The following is a 17,089-nucleotide window of genomic DNA, read 5'->3' as shown; positions in this document are numbered from 1 at the left end:
ACACAGGTGCTCTTGTTACTGTACCACAACACTGGAAGTTATGCTTCCTAATTTTTTAATAAAGAAGTGAGTGTTCTCTCTGCTCCACTGCAGTTCTCTAGAGAACTTCATGTTCCACCTTCTTCCTTACTGCACATCACTCTCTCACAGAACTTCGGAGCAGGCAGGGCAATCTGCCCCTGAATATGACTCCAACTGCGATAAGTGGATGCTGCTGCTCCCAGTTACCTGCTACATACACAGGATGATGGAGACCTCCTCTCTAAATTTTGGATCAAAACTCCATGAGAGGTGGAAAATGGTATGGCAATTCCTCGAAAAACTTGCACATAGACAGGTCCATGTGAGCCGGCAAACCCCCTTCTAAGGATATGCCCAGAAGAATTGAAAGCAGCAACTAAAACAGACATTTGCACACCTATGTTTATGGCAGAATTAATCACAGTAACCAAAAGGTGAAAACAACCCAAATGCCCATCAACAGATGAATGGATAAACACCATACAGTCTTTGCGTGGCCCCTGCTGCAGCGCAGATGAAGCTTGAGGGCATGGTGCTAAGTGAAATAAGCCAGCCACAAAGGAATACATACTGTATCATTCCATTTATAGGAGGTACCTAGAGGAGTCACATTCAGGGAGGCAGAAAGTTGAATGGGGGTTGCCAGAGGTTAGGGGAAAGAGGGGAATGGAGAATTAGTGTCTAATAGGTGCAGGGTTTCTGTTTGGAAAGGTGAAAATGTTCCAGAGATGGAAGTGGTGATAGTTGTACAACAATGTGAATGTACCTAATACCATGGAACTGTACACTTAAAAACGGTTAAAGCGGGATCAAGCACAGTGGCTCATACCTGTTATCCCAGCACTTTGGGAGGCCGAGGAGGGCGGATCATGAGGTCAGGAGTTCAAGACCAGCCTGGCCAACATAGTGAAACCCTGTCTCTATTAAAAATACAAAAATTAGCTGGGGATGGTGGCATGTGCCTGTAATCCCAGCTACTCGAGAGGCTGAGGCAGGAGAATTGTTTGAACCGGGACCTGGGAGGTGGAGGTTGCAGTGAGCCAAGATTATACCACTACACTCCAGCCTGGGCTACAGAGCAAGACGCCGTCTCAAAAAAAAAAGAAAAGAAAAGAAAAAAAAAACAACACACAGTTAAAGTGTCGGGAGGCTGAGGCAGGAGAACTAACTGCTTGAAACTGGGAGGCAGAAGAGGTTGCAGTGAGCAGACATCAGGCCACTGCACTCCAACCTGGGTGACAAGAGCGAAACTCCGACTCGAAACAAACAACGGTTCAAGTGGCAAATTTTGTATTATGTGTATTTTACCATAATAATCATAAGTAATAAAAATAACTCCATAAGGGAAAGCTACATGTGAACGAGGCTCCTCCCTGGTGAAAACGGCAGGGCCCCTGGAAAGACAAAGCCTGGCCCTGGCCTCTGCATCTGTGCCTTGTACTGTTGGGCTCATGCGTCAGGAATTTTAATGATCTGACACCACAGGGAGTTTTACACTAAAATCTTCCTGAGGCATAGTTTCTACAAGTCATTTGGCAGGGGAAGAGTATAAAGCCAGATAACAATAATGGACACTTTATTCATCACTTGCAAAAATATTCAAAACCAAAAATTCTTGGAAGGGAAAAAATATTCATGTTTCCTTCATATTTTTCCTCACTCTTCCCAGCCTGATTCACCCCTCTAGTTCTGTTCCCACCTGATGACCATACGTTTACTCTTTGATTTCTGGCAGTTCACTTACCTTTTCTGTTTCAGTTTCCTGGCCTATATTTGTTTTGTTGTTGTTGTTGTTGTTGTTGTTTGTTTGTTTGTTTTGAGATGGGGTCTCGCTCTGTCACCCAGGCTGAAGTACAGTGGCATGGTCTCAATCTTGACTCACTGCAACCTCCCTCTCCGGGGTTCAAGCTGTTCTCCTGCCTCAGCCTCCTGAGTAGCTGGGATTACAGGCACCCGCCACCACACTCGGCTAATTTTTGTATTTTTAGTAGAGATAGGGTTTCGCCATGTTGGCCAGGCTGGTCTCGAACTCTCGACCTCAAGTGATCTGCCTGCCTCAGCCTCCCAAAGTGCTGGAATTACAGGCATGAACCACCAAGCTTGATTTCCTGGCCTACATTTGGAAAAAAATATTAACTTGTCTGGTTTCTCCCTACCTTGCAGAGATTGTTGTAAGGATCCTGGGAGACTGTGAACTGGGAAATATGTTAAATAGAAATGTATTGGGTTTCTTCCTTTCCTCCAAACTGCCTTTGGGAGATACCAACTCCCAATAGGGACAACTTCCCTAAATAAAACCAGGCACGAGAGCAGGGAATTCCACAGCAGGCCTGTCAAGGGAGATCTGTTTGCCCAGTTCCTCAAATCACATGACAGTGGCAGCTCCCTGTGCCTTTCTGTGTTCCCAGCCCGGCAATGCGGGGTCATTTGGGAAGCAGCAAAGTGTGGTGGTCAGCAGAGCTGCACACCCATGGCACGCAGAGAATGAGCTCCCCATCACCAAGAGTATTCAAGTAGAGTACTGATAATCGCCTGGGAGGGTATTCCTGATTTAAGCAGTAGCTTGGAATTCTGAGGTCTCTTCCTATTCTAAGAAGCCATGGATTTCTTTAATTTGAAATTCAATACCGGCTCCATTTCTTTCTTGCTGTGACTTGGCCACAGGCACATTCCTAACCTCTCTGAGCCGGTTACCTCATCTAGGTTAATAATATAGCATCTGCCTGCTTGACCCTATTGTAAGGAGCTCAGAAATGCTGTTATAGCAGTGCTTGCAAAAAAATTGTAATTTGTAATTGCATGCTAGGAGGAGTTGCGCTGCTGTTACTATTATTTCCATGCCCAGAAGGCAATCACACAACAGAAGCAATGTCACAAAGCAGTCCTCCCTACCTCAGTCTAAAGGCAAGACTAGAGTCTGAGAGGAGTCTTGGGGTGCAGGAAGCACATACAGTGAACTGAGCATTTCTCCCCATGAACAGCGATTCCTCGGGTCCTTCTGAGTGACCTTCCAGAAGCATCTCTGGAACCTTGTGAACATTGACTTTTTAAAAACTGTCCAGCCAGAACTTCATTCCCTAGCAGAGTTTCCTTCCACTTTTACACACACACACCAAAAAAAAAAAAAAAAAAAAAAAAGGCTTGCTGAATTAATGAACCACTTCTCTTATCTATTTTTCCTGTTATCTAATTCTGAGAAGGAAGCTGGGAGCTCAGAGGGAGCTGGGAGACAGCTCACAACGTCTCCCTCCCACCCGGCTCAGAACAGCCTGGATTCCCTGGGCAGACTTTGCCTCACACCAGGCCTTGAGCAGCCGCAGGGACGCCGCTCCCACCGCGGGTGAGTCCCCTCCTGGCCCTCCTGGTGACCCCTCTGCCGGGGGAGGCTGGGATGATGGGGGAATGGAAGGCTTGGGGAGCTCACCTTGCTCACCACAGTCTCCAGCTGTGGGGAGAGGGAGGTGGGGGAGGGGAAGGCACGGCTTCCCCAGCGTGGGGCCGAGGCCGAGGCTGGGTAGAGGCTTTGAGGCCTTTGCGGGACAGGAAGGAAGGATGAGGCTCTGTGCAGGCCAGGCCGCAGACGCCGGGCTTCCGTCCCACTTTCTTTCTGTGTCCCTTCTTCTTACAATTACGTGGCATTTTAGTTTCTCTATTTCCTGATTCAGCTTCCCATTCCCACAACTGGAAAAGGAGAGGGGTGGCTGTTCTCTCAGGAAAAACCTAAATAAATACATACACACCAGAAACCCAATGGCTCTGACCAGGTATGGCAGGACCATCTGGCCTCTGCTTCCTCTAGCACACCCAAATCCCCTGGGGCCCCCCGCAGCCGTTGGCGTCCTTTTAAGAACGCACTTGGAAAGTTCAGGCAAACCCTTCCTGGCCCATGTCAGACCCAGCCTAGTTTGCTTTTGGGTCAGCAAGTCTGCATGCTGCTTCCCGTCGGTTGGTTTCATTAGTTAGTAGCTAGCTCTCAGAGCCCTCAGGCTGGGATACTTTTCTTTGCCTATTCGCAGATCAAGGGTCGGCGAGGTTTGGTGCAGAGTTTAATTTTCGTTTATTCTGGAGCCAGACCTGTGATGGGAAAGAGGGGTGGGGGTAGATCTTGCAGGTGGACCGCAGCGATTGTATTTTTCTTCCCCAGGTCCACTGCATGCTTTGCAGAACTTGGTCGCCATGCTTTTGGTTGCACTCTTTTGCATACAAGTCGAACTTACCTCTGCTTCCTATAAAGCCAAAGTCTGGACAAATGAGTCTTGAATCTTATTTGTAGCTGAGAAAAGGACTGAGTCAAAATAATAATAATAATAATAATAAATAGGAGTGACAGCTTTGAGAAGGAGTGCAGCTTTGAGAAGGCACCGGTCAGTGTCATAACCAAGGCTCTGAGAGTTTGAAACCTACCAGGTTTCCTGTGCCTCCTCCACATGCTCACAGGTTGAAAGCAGAGAGTGGCATTTGTTCACTCTGTAGCCTCAGGAGGACCCAGCAAGGGCTCTTCTGGAATTGGGTAGGATTGAAGGCAAAGCCGCTCAGTCCTGGTGTACCTACTACAAATATTAGCTTTGCAAAGCAGAGAACAGAAAATTGTTCCCTTTGACTATCTTTCCATCTCCAGCAGCCCCGCCGGCTTCCAGGGGGTGAATTGAAAAGCTCTCACAAAACGTACACTCATCTGCGTTGCTTATCTTTCCCCTGCCCAACTCTCTGGCTTGCTTACCCTTGCTAATGTTTTCCCAGGGCTGATATTCCTGCTCTTCTGTACGCGGTCCAAAAATAAGGGAAATTGAAAGGGTTTTAGCTGGGAAAAGCAGAGACGGGCCAATCTGAGTTGAGGGAAAGCTGTTATTATGTAAGGTTGCTAGAATCCTGTGATTTATCATCACAAAATTGGATTGGCTTTTTAAGTAGTAGTAGCGGTAGTTGTTGTAGTATTTGTAGTACTAAGAAATGTTTTGTTTCTGCTGGTCTCATTTTGATAAGTCAATCTAGAGTAAAGGATACTTGAAAGTCCCACTTTATGAACTTCTTTTTACAGAGTTCATTTTTAGTGACATAATCATTGCCACAGATTTCCTTTTTCTTCTAAGAATTTGTCTCTGAAAGTGATTTTGCAGTCACAAGTTCGATTGGAGGGGAGCCTTAAAGACAATTTTGTGTGCTTAGTATTGAGGAAGTGTTTATAAATTACTCTTTCTCCCTGTTCTAGTCTCAAGCCTAATAAAATACCAATTTCAAATAGCTTTCTAATGTCTTGTTATATTTGCCAAGTGATTTATAGGACAGAAAATTAGAGTTTGCGTGTGTAAAGTTCAGAGATATTTTAGAGCTTGGAGCAGAGGAGAGGAGAGGTTTTAGGGTTAAATTCAAGTCATCAATCTCCAATTGTCTAAACACTGCACGAAGTGGAGATTCGAGGCAATTATCCGAATAATTGGGTGGGCACTTTCCCCTGAATTATCTAGATAAAAGTGTGACACAGGAGAATGTCCGTGGCCCTGAAGGCCCTGCCTCGAATCTTCCCGGTTGCGTGAATTCGGGCAATTTTTCTGCAGGTTCTCAGACTCGGGGATGGGGGAGGAAGGGGATGTTTCTAGAAGAAGCTTAAAGGGGGCTCGCGCCGCAAGACTGGAGGTGGAGGGCGTGCGCGGCGGGACGCCCCAGCCGGGTCTGATAAAGCCCCGAAGCCGATCTAAGGTCAATAAACTAGGCGGCGTCAGGCTCGGGCCGAGGGCCGGGAAGGGAGAAGAGTGGAGCCCGCTCAGGCTGGGGGCAGAATGAAAAGGAACCAGGACTGCTGGGGTCCAAGCCCTGGTCCGCTTGCGGGGCGCGCAGCCGGGGAGAGGAGCTGGGCGTTCGGCCTGGGCCCCTCCCCTGCCTGACCCCAGGACAGCCAAGCACCCGCGGCCTTAAAAGTATCCCGGCGAACCCCAAGTGGGCCGGGTCCTGGGCAAACTGCCCTAGCCCTGCACTGAGTTTGGAAAAGCGAACGGAAAGTGACATTTTTACAGGGACGAGGTTGGGGTCTGGAGGGAGATGGAGACCCCCGAATAATGGAAACGCAGAAGCCTCAGAGACACCACCAACAGGCAGAGAAGTGTCCCTAAGTGGGGAAAATGAGGAAGAGGGTAACAGTATTGTTAATTGGCCATGAATTTTAATCCCTGTTGTGTGTCGCCGAATAGTTTACAAACTCTTTTTGCATTGGGGTTTTGTTTCTCCCACTCCCTGCGTGATGAGAAGAAAGATTGGGACAAGTTAATCGGCTCAAAGTCACGTCGCTGGGGTCTCCTGTCAGGGGGCTTGGACCGGTTGTTAAAGGACTTACAGCCGCAGGTCTTCCCAAGGGAGATTCCCAATCAGAGCGCGCAGCCCGCGGGGAAAACATAACGCGCGCCGGTAAATGACGCCGCTCCCACCTAGGCCGCTCTGGGGCCGCTTAACGTCCCGAATGTCCCGACCCCCGGCTCAATCTTTGGTGGAAAGCCTGAGTGGGCAGGTGGGAGACGAGACGGTGCTGGTGGAGCGGGCTACTTCAGCAGCACGAGGCTGGGAAGATCCTCGCGGACAGGCGCGACAACGCGCCCTGGAGCCCGCGGATCTTTGCAAGTAACTAACCTGGCCCTCGGACTCATTGCGACTTTCCCGCCCTCGGCCCACGAGGCCAAGGAGCTCCCTCTCTTCTCCTCTCCGTTCCTGGCAAGGCCGAAGCCAGATTGCTTTGGATGCATTTCGACCTTTCTGGCGCCACATGGGCAGGGTAACCTTGGACGGGTGTCACGCCCACGTCCTTCGGGGTCGCATGCTGGTGGGCCAGGAAGCCCAGGCCATGCCCAGCAGGGTCCGAGCCGCGGTCGGTGGCGTGACCTCTGGCCAGGCCTGGAGCTTCTAGGAACGTGTCTCTGGTTGCCCGTTACTCCAGAGACCCCCACTTGGGGAGCGCGGAGTCCTCCAGCCGCTGCGCACTGATACCTGGGGCGGCGAGGGGAGCCCGGCTTCTGCGCACTCCTCTCCGGATGCGAGGTGCTCACCCACCCCTCTCCCGGCTCGCCCTGACGCCGCTGTCCCCACGCTCTCGGCAGCGAGACGTACAGCGAAGCCCCCGACCCATTTCTTCTCAGTTGCGACTCTCTGTGTGAGACCCCTAAAGAGGCCGAGGATCACAGTCGGTGTTTCATCAAAAAGGCCACTGTGTCCCCAGGTTAGGCTGCTGGTATCTCAATATCACCCTGCGGAGAGACCCCGTACCCTGGAATCCCATACCCCAGTCTGCAAAGCACAGATCTAATGCCTTCTTTCTCTGGCCGGGTTTGGAGGGACTTTGAGGGGCATGGGTGGCACCCCAGGCTCGCAGGGTTCGTGGTCCCGAAAACCGAGCCCAGGAAATCGCCAGCTCCGTTCTGTTCGAAGAACCTTCGGGTGTTAGTCACAGGCCCCGGCCCGCGCGGGATCTGGAGGCAGGCATTTCTCGACGATTGGGGACTTAGGGTTTGTCTGGGAGCGATTGCATTTCCAGGCCTCTGCACGCTGCGGTTCCGGTAAAGAGCACTGTCTTCACCACTTCTCACCTGCGCCCTAACCCCACACTTTTCCAGCACTCGTCCCCCTAGGTTTCACAAAAACTCCTGGCAGACTGCTCCTGGCAGACGCTTCCAGGACCACGCGGGGGCCGTAGCTGCGATCCCCTCGCAGACGCCCAAATCCGGGGCCGGGTCCCCGCGCAGATGCCCGAACCCGGGGCCGGGTCCCCGCACTGGGTGCGGCGCTTGCGGGGGTCGATGAGGCAGGTCCCTCTTGGGAACGGCTGCTGTTGTTTCTTTAGATACTGAGATATAATTTCTCCCTCATCCACCCCACCCGCTGTTCTTAACAATTTTCTTTATTGGTTTGCTATTGTCTTGTTAACGTGTCTTCTCTTCTCCTAGCCTTTTTTCATCCCCTTTCTCTCTTCATTTCTTTTTCCTTAATTCTGTTGCAAAGTTTCCTTTTCTTGTTTAGTCAAAATCCTCCCCGCTTACTTTGTTCTTTGTCCATAGCAGTCGTTCTTCTTTTCTCCTTGCCTGCCTGTCTTCTTTCCCGCTGTTCTTGGCCGTGGGCAGACACGGCTGATTTAGGAACTGCAGTTTTTCCCAGGCATACTCTGCGCTTTCAGATTTGGTCCGCGTCTGGCTGCGTCTTTTCCCACCCCAACCTGAGGTCCTTGCCCCTCACAATAAATTCGTTTTTATTCATTCTGATGTTTGCATACAGAAGTTACTCGATAAAGCTGTTTTGTTTGATGAATCAAAGGGCTTCTTGTCTGTGAATTAATTTCTGGATATTAAACTGCACAGTAGCTATTTTATTTGCCTTTAAGAAACTTCTTAAATTTTTATCTCTAACTAATGGCACATTATAAATAATTTTCCAAGCACTAGGTGGTGTCTGACAAGGTTGAGTCACTCAAAAACAATGCAGAATTTCTTAAATGTAGAATCTTTTAAAACGGTGTCAGATGGCTTCTCCTGCTACATCGTTTATTTGTAGCTTTCCACTAACTCTAAAGATTGAACAGGAAACTGATATGGTAGAAATAGATAACTTTTCCCTGTTCACTAGCTAAGACTTGATTTGCTTTCTGTTAGATCACAGTAGTTCTAGCATAATAATGATAGAACAATTAGTCTTTCCTTGTAGATAAATAATGATTTTGAGTGCTTATTATTTGTTTTATGTAGAATTTGTTGTTAGATTACACATGAGAATTTTATTTCACTGAATAGTGCTAATAGATAGTAGATGCTTTTCATTTTCAACAAAACGGAGACAAGATTTTGCTCGTTAGAAGTTTTTTTCCCCTTCAAGAAACTTAAAGCTTTAACTCTTATAAAAAATTCTAACAAAACTTTTCTTGAAGAAACAACATTATTAATAGGTAAAAACTTGACCATGAGAAATTCAGAAGGAAGGAGTGAAAGTCAGCTGTGTCTCCTCTGCTGATTGCAGAACAACAAAAATTAGGAAAATTACCATCCTACTGGTCAGATGTAGTAGTCCCCGTTTGTGCAAAACACTTCTTGGTCGTGGCGATGTGGGGAGGGGGTGTGATCCAATAGTCCTTCTCACTTCTCAAAGGTTGATACAGAGTCTAACAGTTACCTCTTAGAACTACTCAGTAGGTAGTAGTTAGAATTCAGTAGGTAGTAGCTAGTTTCCACACCGGGGACCTGCTTTGTTAAATGCTGTGGGTGTGGGGACAAGACCTTGGGTTCAGAAAAAGTTCTGGGAAGAGCCTTGAGGTGGAAACAGCCTCGGTGCGCGGGGGTTTCTCGACAGCTCTCTGGTCTCTCTTACCCCCTAGGTTTTCCCAACCTTCCCGCCGGATTGCCTTGGAAAGCTCTTGGTGTGGTGGCCACTGCGGTTTGCTCCAGCAAAGATAATGGAGGGGCTCGCTATCTAATCTGGACAGCAGCAAGAACAATCCATTAGACCTCAGCTTTTATCCGGGGCGGGGGAGGACGGAGAGACGGGGCTGGCGTGCTCCACCCGGCCCTGGGAGGCGCAGGTCTGCCCCATAGGTGGCAGGGGGATTAATCAAACAGAGAGTTTAGTGCGAAATCAAAACTCACCACTGCGTATTATGCTTGCTGATGCCGGTAAATGGTAATTCTACCCATTATGACTGTTAGGAAGTAGCAGAATCCCTTTGTGTTGCAGGGATCTTTTTTTTGTTTGTTTGGTTTTTTTTTTTTTTTTTTTTTTTTTTTTTTTTGAGAGGGAGTCTTGCTCTGTCGCCCGGGCTGGAGTGCAGTGGCCGAATCTCCGCCTCCCAGGTTTACGCCATTCTCCTGCCTCAGCCTCCCGAGTAGCTGGGACTACAGGCGCCCGCCACCTCGCCCAGCTAGTTTTTTGTATTTTTTAGTAGAGACGGGGTTTCACTGTGTTAGCCAGGATGGTCTCGATCTCCTGACCTCGTGATCCGCCCATCTCGGCCTCCCAAAGTGCTGGGATTACAGGCTTGAGCCACCGCGCCCGGCCTCTTTTTGTTTTAAGAAGTTCAATGTGCTTTACATTGTCTCATTCAAACTCATCCATCAAGGGGCGCGGTTCGATTCCAACCTTCACCAGTATTCCTTCAGACTAGGGAGACTAAATCCATCCGCCCATTCTTTAATTCATTCATTCAGCAAACATTTACCAAGCTTTCCTCTGCGCTAGGCATTATGCCTTGTACTGACAGGTTAAATTATTTGCCCAAGATGAGGACTAAAGCCGGCGACTGGGGCGGGACGCTAAATCAACTATTTCAGTCCCGCAACTGCTCACTTGTTTGCCCCAAGACACACAAATCGGAGATGTTTGGCGTTGGAAGGGCCCCAGGGGTTATCTAGTCCAGCCTTCCATTCAGTGCAGGAATCCCTCCCCACAATGCCCGGGCCGGGCCCCTACCTGCACTCTCCGCCAGCTCAGGAAACTACAGCTCCCGGGTAGGTTTCCCCTTTGAAAGTGACCCGGCGAACGGGAAATAATTTCCCTGGGAGAAAACGGGCTTAGTCTGCTCACGCCTAAACGTGGACTGCTGAGCCCTTCATGCTGCTGTGACTCCCAGGTCTCCGGATTTATGCACCAAGAGTAAGGGTTACCCTGCCCAAGGGCAACCCATGTCCTCAACCATAGCTGGCTGGCCTCCACCCGGGCTGTGCCACGGCTCCCATCAGCTTTGCCCTGGTGATGGAGATCCCTGAGTTGCTGAACACTAAAGCCCCTGAAACTTGAAGACCCTGTGGGCCTTAGTCAAGCCAGTCTTCCTCTGTTGCTGTGGTGGGTATTTGCCGCAAGGTGAGAGAAAACACTATAGGCAGTAGCCAAAGAATTGCCAGAGCCTGGATTCTAGATTCTAGTTCCCACACAAACACCTACAAGCTGGGTGACCTTGAGCATGTTATTTCACTTCTATTTCCAGCATAGTCTAAAAATAAGGTGCAGGAATGTGCTTCTCAAAAGTTGAAGATGACATCTTTTTCAAAGATAAAATTTCTCCTTATAATGTGTGCTCACAAAAGGCAATTTCTGAACCATAAACTCATTACAAAGAATGCTCTGGAACCTTTTTATATTTGATAAGATCCTAAATGTACATTGTCCCTAGGTCAGTGTAAGAGTTTAGACTCCAGTGTTAGAATGATGTGATTTGAATTCCATCTCCGCCACTCACTGGTTTTCTTGGTCAAATTACTTAACATTCTGTGTTTCAGTTTCTTATATTTTAAAATCCTTATAAACCTTAGAAGACAGACAGACTGTCCTAATCCCTGAGATAACCATGTGTTCAGTTGGACACTAATGTTCTCCTTATTTTTGTTTGGCTTTGTGTGTTTTGCTTCTTTACCTATTACTTCAAAACTCTTCAGTAATTAAATACATCTAATAAGAGGTAGAAATTTACCTGACACATTGATAAATATGTTTGTTTATTTAGCTTGTCCAAAATTGACTGCTGCTGGTGGTTGTGGAAATTGTGAGTGCAACCTTTCTGAAACGCAATTTGGCAATAGACATTCAAAACCCAAAAAGTGGTCATATTCTTTGACCCACTTTTTCTGGTAATAGAAATTTACCCTCAGGGAATAATCAGAGGTTTACAAGATGCTTTACTTAGCAAAATTTATGATTTGACAAGGATGCACCAAACATTATTTATTGAGGTGAAAACCAGATAATAACCAAAACTCTAAACAATAAGAGTTTACTTACATAAACTATACTAAATCCATTACATGATCATTAAATGATGTTTTCTTAAGATATGCAATGACATGAAAAATCTCAATTCTTAAGAAATAAAAAGTAGATTGTGAAACTTCTATCACAATTGAGAAAGAGAAGAGAGAAGACTAATGTTTCCAATTCTTTCTGCCTAATGTGGCTAAGGATGGATTTGGTTGTCCCCGTTATATTTTTCTGTATTTCCAAATGGACTAGACAAACTCGTGTTTATTTGAAAGTAGAATAAAGAAATATTTTGAGAGAGGTGAGGAAGATTGGCCAGATCCAAGACATGTTAGCCTTCGTCAGGCTTCCTACGATGATATGACTGTTGCATTTTCATAGCAAAGCATTTGTTCCAGAGGATTCAGTTTTAGGGTCCCCAAAACTCAGTGGACTCAAAACTCCAAGAACAGCCCTGAACTCCTGATTCCAGGCTAGAGATGTTCACAGTTGGTAGGAGTGACTTTTCCACAAGGAAGAGATTCCCCTCCCCATTTAGAAAATGTTTTCAGGTCCAAATTGTCTCAGAATTTCACTTGCAACCTTGAGTGTTTCTGAAATTGAAAACAATCGTCTACGTTCTTGTAACTTTTCCCTCTTCCACGACTCCCTTTTCTGGCAGGAGGATGTGGTGGGATGTGAGGCCAGGTGCAGAGTGGTGGGGGGTGGGGGCGCTGCAAATAGAAGCTGATTATTCAGACCTCAGGGAGGGAGAAAAGGAGGAGACTTGTTGGGGAGGAAAGTCAGACCTTTGGTGGTGGCCAAGAAGCCAGGTGTTCAGAAAGGAAGGCCGTGTGAAGGCAAGAGAGCCAAAGTGAAGGACAGGACTGCAGACTGAATGAATCACAAGACAGCTCTTAACAAATGTCAGGTGCCAGTTTTGAAACTGAAATAGTTTGCGCTTATAGAGGAACAAGTAGCAGATGCCTTCCTCCATCCCGCTTTACAAGCAGGGCGCGGGATGGGGCTGGGTGAGAGTGGTCACAAAAGGAAGTAGAAATTAGGTTCCACCATAAACTTAGGAGACCTTCAAAAGATCTTGTACTGGGTCTTTTTTTTTTTTAATCTTAATGTAGCACATCCCAGTCAATAGAAGATAAAAGTAACATTAATATAAAGACCAAATTAACTTTTATTAATTAGCAAATAAATATTTAGCAAATAAACTGCATTCTGAATATAGTATGAAATATAAACTTAAAATACCATTTAATAATGGTATTTTCTTTCTCTAAGTCCTACACTTCAAAAAAAATTTGAGGTTGGCCTTTGTTGGTTGGGTGGGTGGGTGGTTGTTGATAAGGTAGTATGAATAGAATTTTTGCAAACCACAGAATTTTCTGAAGACTGGATCCAGCGCCTCCTAAGCTCATCTCTCCCCTTCTTCATCTACAAGGCAAGCAGGGTTCAGACAGGAACCATAGCCATCTTCATGTAATTTTCCAGCCCCCTGCACTGCACAGGTATAGTGGTAGGAACTTTCTTGAGGGATGATTCTTGCAGGGGTGAGTTCCAGACACCTTTGTTGACTTAATTCTCTACAAACAAAATCCTCAGGCTGGGCGCGGTAGCTCTAATCCTAGAACTTTGGGAGGCCGAGGCAGTCAGATCATGAGGTCAGGAGTTCGAGACCAACCTGACCAACATGGTGAAACCCTGTCTCTACTAAAAATACAAAAATTACTTGGGCATGGTGGTACACGCCTGTAATCTCAGCTACTCAGGAGGCTGAGGCAGGAGAGGTTGCAGTGAGCCGAGACTGCACCATTGCACTCCAGCCTGGGCGACAGAGCGAGAATCCGTCTCAAAAAAAAAAAAAAAAAAAAAAAAATCGTCAACCACAGTTGTTTTATCTGCCCCTTTTCTAGGAAGGGGACCAACTCCAAAGCCTGAGCAGTGTTCTTGATGTGGAGAGGACGCCTCCCAAAGTAAGGGGTGTGAGAAGCAAGGAGGACACAGCTGGGAGGGAACAAATTTCCCTTGCTTTTGAAAAATGCTCCATTCTCTGCTAGCTAGCCATTCTGGGGTGGGTGGGTCAGTGTATTGTTGACTGTTTTTCTTATCGCTGTACCATTTAGCGTTCCCAGAAATGGCTCCTCAGGCACAGGTTTTTTTAGGCATCCATAGACCAACCCCCCTCCCAGAGAAGTCTCCTAGGTGCTCCATCTTTGTACAATTTTGTAATAATTTCCACCTGTAATCAAAATAGAATGAGGGAGGTCAAGCAATCTTCCTCTTGGCCCTGCTACAAACTGCTGAATCAAACTGCTCTATGCCCTCATCCGTGAGTTGGGGGCAATAAATAATAGTTGTGGTTTATCAAAGTGCTGTCACATATGTCACATTTGAACCTCACAGCAACTCTCTAGGGTAATTGGTGTATTATTAGGGCATTTCCCCCTTTTTATAGATGAGAAAACTGAGACTCAGGGATGTTGTAAAGCCAAAGGTCACAGTACTAATAAGTAACAGAATTAAACTCAAAATGCCTTGCTCTAACTACCAAGTGCTGCCTCCCTCACCCTCCAGAGAAAAGCCAAGGATACAGCAGATTGTCTACATAAGCTGATATATAATGGCTCTGACAAGTTTCATTGGGATCCCTTACTTATCCAAAAATCAAAAAGCAACACAGCTACAAGGCTCCTAGAGCTGATCAAGCCCTGCCCCCGTTTCATTTTGAAGGTGTGGCCCAATGAGGTTAAGTGATTTGCCAAAGGTCACTCCATGAGTTGGTGGGAAAATGACCAATGTCATTTTTTAAAATTAGTTAAAATTACCTTCTACCAAGCCCATTTTTATGGCTTATTTTAAGTGGGTTAATAAGTATACCAGGCACAGCTTAAACCCAACTGAGTAAATGCTGACACCAGTTTATAGATTCGGCAGATAAGTAGCAATAAGGAATTATTCATCTCTCATTTATCATCCAACCTCTCCGAGGTGCAAGTTATAAAGTGAAGCAAATAGCAGTTCAAGAGCCCCCCACACACGTGAGATCAAAACAGTGAAAAAACAAATTGATTTTCAAAGCTATACATTTATAATGCGTCTATGCCGGACGTCTCCTGAAATATGAAAAAGAATAATATTTGGGAAAATTTTTTGCATTTCACAAATAGGCACATTTCTTATACAGAGCTCTATATTTGACCTTCAGACATATTCAATCATTAATTCATTCTTTTGAGTATGTATTGGGTACCTACTCTGTGCAGACCACTGTAGGAGATTATAGAATTATTAAATGATATTCCAGCCATCAAGAAATTTTTAAACCTAATGAGGTGACAAAATAAAACACACATGTGTGCGTGCATGCGCACACACACACAGACACACACACGTATCTCAACCCTATAAATCTTTGTGTGGGGACGTTATATGATGCCCAGAGCCAGTGGGTGTCAGGGGGAGTGTGTGCATGGGGACAGGAGAGAATGTGAAGATTGCCTGGTGTGACTAGGGGAGCCACAACTAGGAACACATTGAGGAGGTGGCCTTGCCTCAACCTTCTCCCCAGTGACATATCTTTATCATGAGAAGAGGGTTAGGAAAACTCATAGGCAGAAAATAAGACAAAGAATTGATGGCCCCAATTAAGAACCTAATCCCCAAATCCCCTGACGCACAAACTGGTGGAGAGATGGATGAGGGACCAATGGGGGCAATAGCAGTTATAATATTTGTAATGTCGGCAGAAAATGAATAAAATCAACTGATGATTTATTTGGGAGGTGAGCGCTAATGAATTCTCATGTGTTATTCAGTAAGGTTGGTTTACCTTATATTTTTATTGCTCCCAGTCGTCTTCCAGTGATGGACCTGAGACCCAAAATTCAATGTCAATAACAAAGCAGTGACAAATCCAAAAAGTGACTTTGCTCTTAGTTGCCCAGACAAGAAGCTGCAAGACACCTTCTGGAACCTTCCGTGGGTCAATTCACTGTCTCTCCCCAGGGATGAGGCCTGTTTCTTCAGGCCAGTAACCACTTATTTCTGGGCTCTGCATCCATAAAACTGAAACATTTTCCAGTGTAAAAATAAATGGGAAGACATTTACTCAAGGGGTTTACTCAAAATCCTTTACCTGGGATATTGGGAAACCGAGGCTCAGCAAATTCAAATGACTTATACATAGAGTGACCACATAATTTATGTGAAATTACAGGTGAATGTGTATATCACTGATGATTACCCAGAACAGCAGCATGCACCGGGCCTGTTTCAGGCATCCAGGACATTGGATCACCCCCAATAAACAATGAGAATCAGAACAAGGATCCACCCATTATGCCCCACATACACTTGACTACCTTCTTTTCTTTATTTTGAAGACTGAGTCCACAAGACCATTAGGAAGATATTCAGTCTAGAGATACAATATGTGCCTGGTGCCCATTTTGGCTTGGTTTATCCCCAGTCTAAGTAGGGCATGGAATAACTGTGGCTTTGAATGTCTATGATCTCCCTTTACCTCATCCTCAAGCCTTCACTCACCCCTACCCTTGACTGGGCCAAGGTCACTGTTTCCAGTGCCCTGCAAAGGGCGTGGGCAGCAGCTCTAACCAGGTTGCCAGATTTCTAGGCTCTGCCCCAGAGCCCAGGGCTGCCTTATCTCTGATCTTCTCACCCTAGTGATTGCATCAGGGTGAGGGAAGTTTGGCCTTGGGAGTCAATGTATAGAGGGGAGATATCAATTCCTATAGTAGCAAGTTGAAATGGAAGAACAGAGTATGACCAGGGTGCCAGGGAACCTTGTCCTGGTTGTGCTGCTAAATAGGTGTGTGGCTCTAAAGGGCTCTGTAGCTCTTTCTGGGTACTAATTGCCTTTTCTGCAAAATGAGTGGATTGGACAAGAATCCTTGAAGTCCCTTGCAACTCCAGGGCTCCACATCAGTGTCAGAGAGAGGCTGTCTCAGGACTGATAAATGGGCCAAAGGTACCTCGGGCCATAATCATCCACCAATGGAGGACGAAGGTGCTGATGAGGTACCACGTGACATCTTCTGCATGTGAGCTTCTGTGTTTGCACACAGTGGAAGAGACCATGGCGCCCGCGTCTCAGCCACAGCCATGATACCACATCTTCAGTCATCAAGGATGGGGATTTACACTGTATTAGGACAAAGTGGAAACTCCACTTTTTAAAATTCAATTCAGCAAACTTAAAAAAAAAAGTCTACTATAATTAGAAACTGGAAAATACAAAGATGTCAAATATAAGATTTCTGCCTTCAAGGAGATTAAAGTTTTGGGGAAAGAGGTATACACAGAGGCAGATGTGTAGAGAGATTAAACTAAAATACAATATGATAAA

At 46.4% G+C, this 17,089-nt stretch overlaps 1 protein-coding gene across 6 annotated transcripts in view; it reads left to right on the top strand.

The window, feature by feature from the left end:
* Positions 1-3,033: 3,033 nt before the first annotated feature.
* GATA4 (GATA binding protein 4) overlaps positions 3,034-17,089 on the top strand; it is an 85,028-nt gene continuing 70,972 nt past the window's right edge. For 2 of the 6 annotated variants that reach the window (XM_077942966.1, XM_077942963.1), the window contains exon 1: positions 3,036-3,361. The gene's annotated coding sequence lies outside the window, so the exon portion shown is untranslated. Of the gene's footprint in view, positions 3,362-17,089 lie in introns of all 6 variants that reach the window. The other 4 variants (XM_015144749.3, XM_077942969.1, XM_077942964.1 and 1 more) reach the window with 4 other exon arrangements.

This window comes from Macaca mulatta, chromosome 8 (genome assembly GCF_049350105.2).
Source record: "Macaca mulatta isolate MMU2019108-1 chromosome 8, T2T-MMU8v2.0, whole genome shotgun sequence".
Classification (NCBI taxonomy): domain Eukaryota; kingdom Metazoa; phylum Chordata; class Mammalia; order Primates; family Cercopithecidae; genus Macaca; species Macaca mulatta.
Note: the sequence above shows the minus strand (reverse complement) of the source record. Positions and strands in the feature narration are given on the sequence as shown.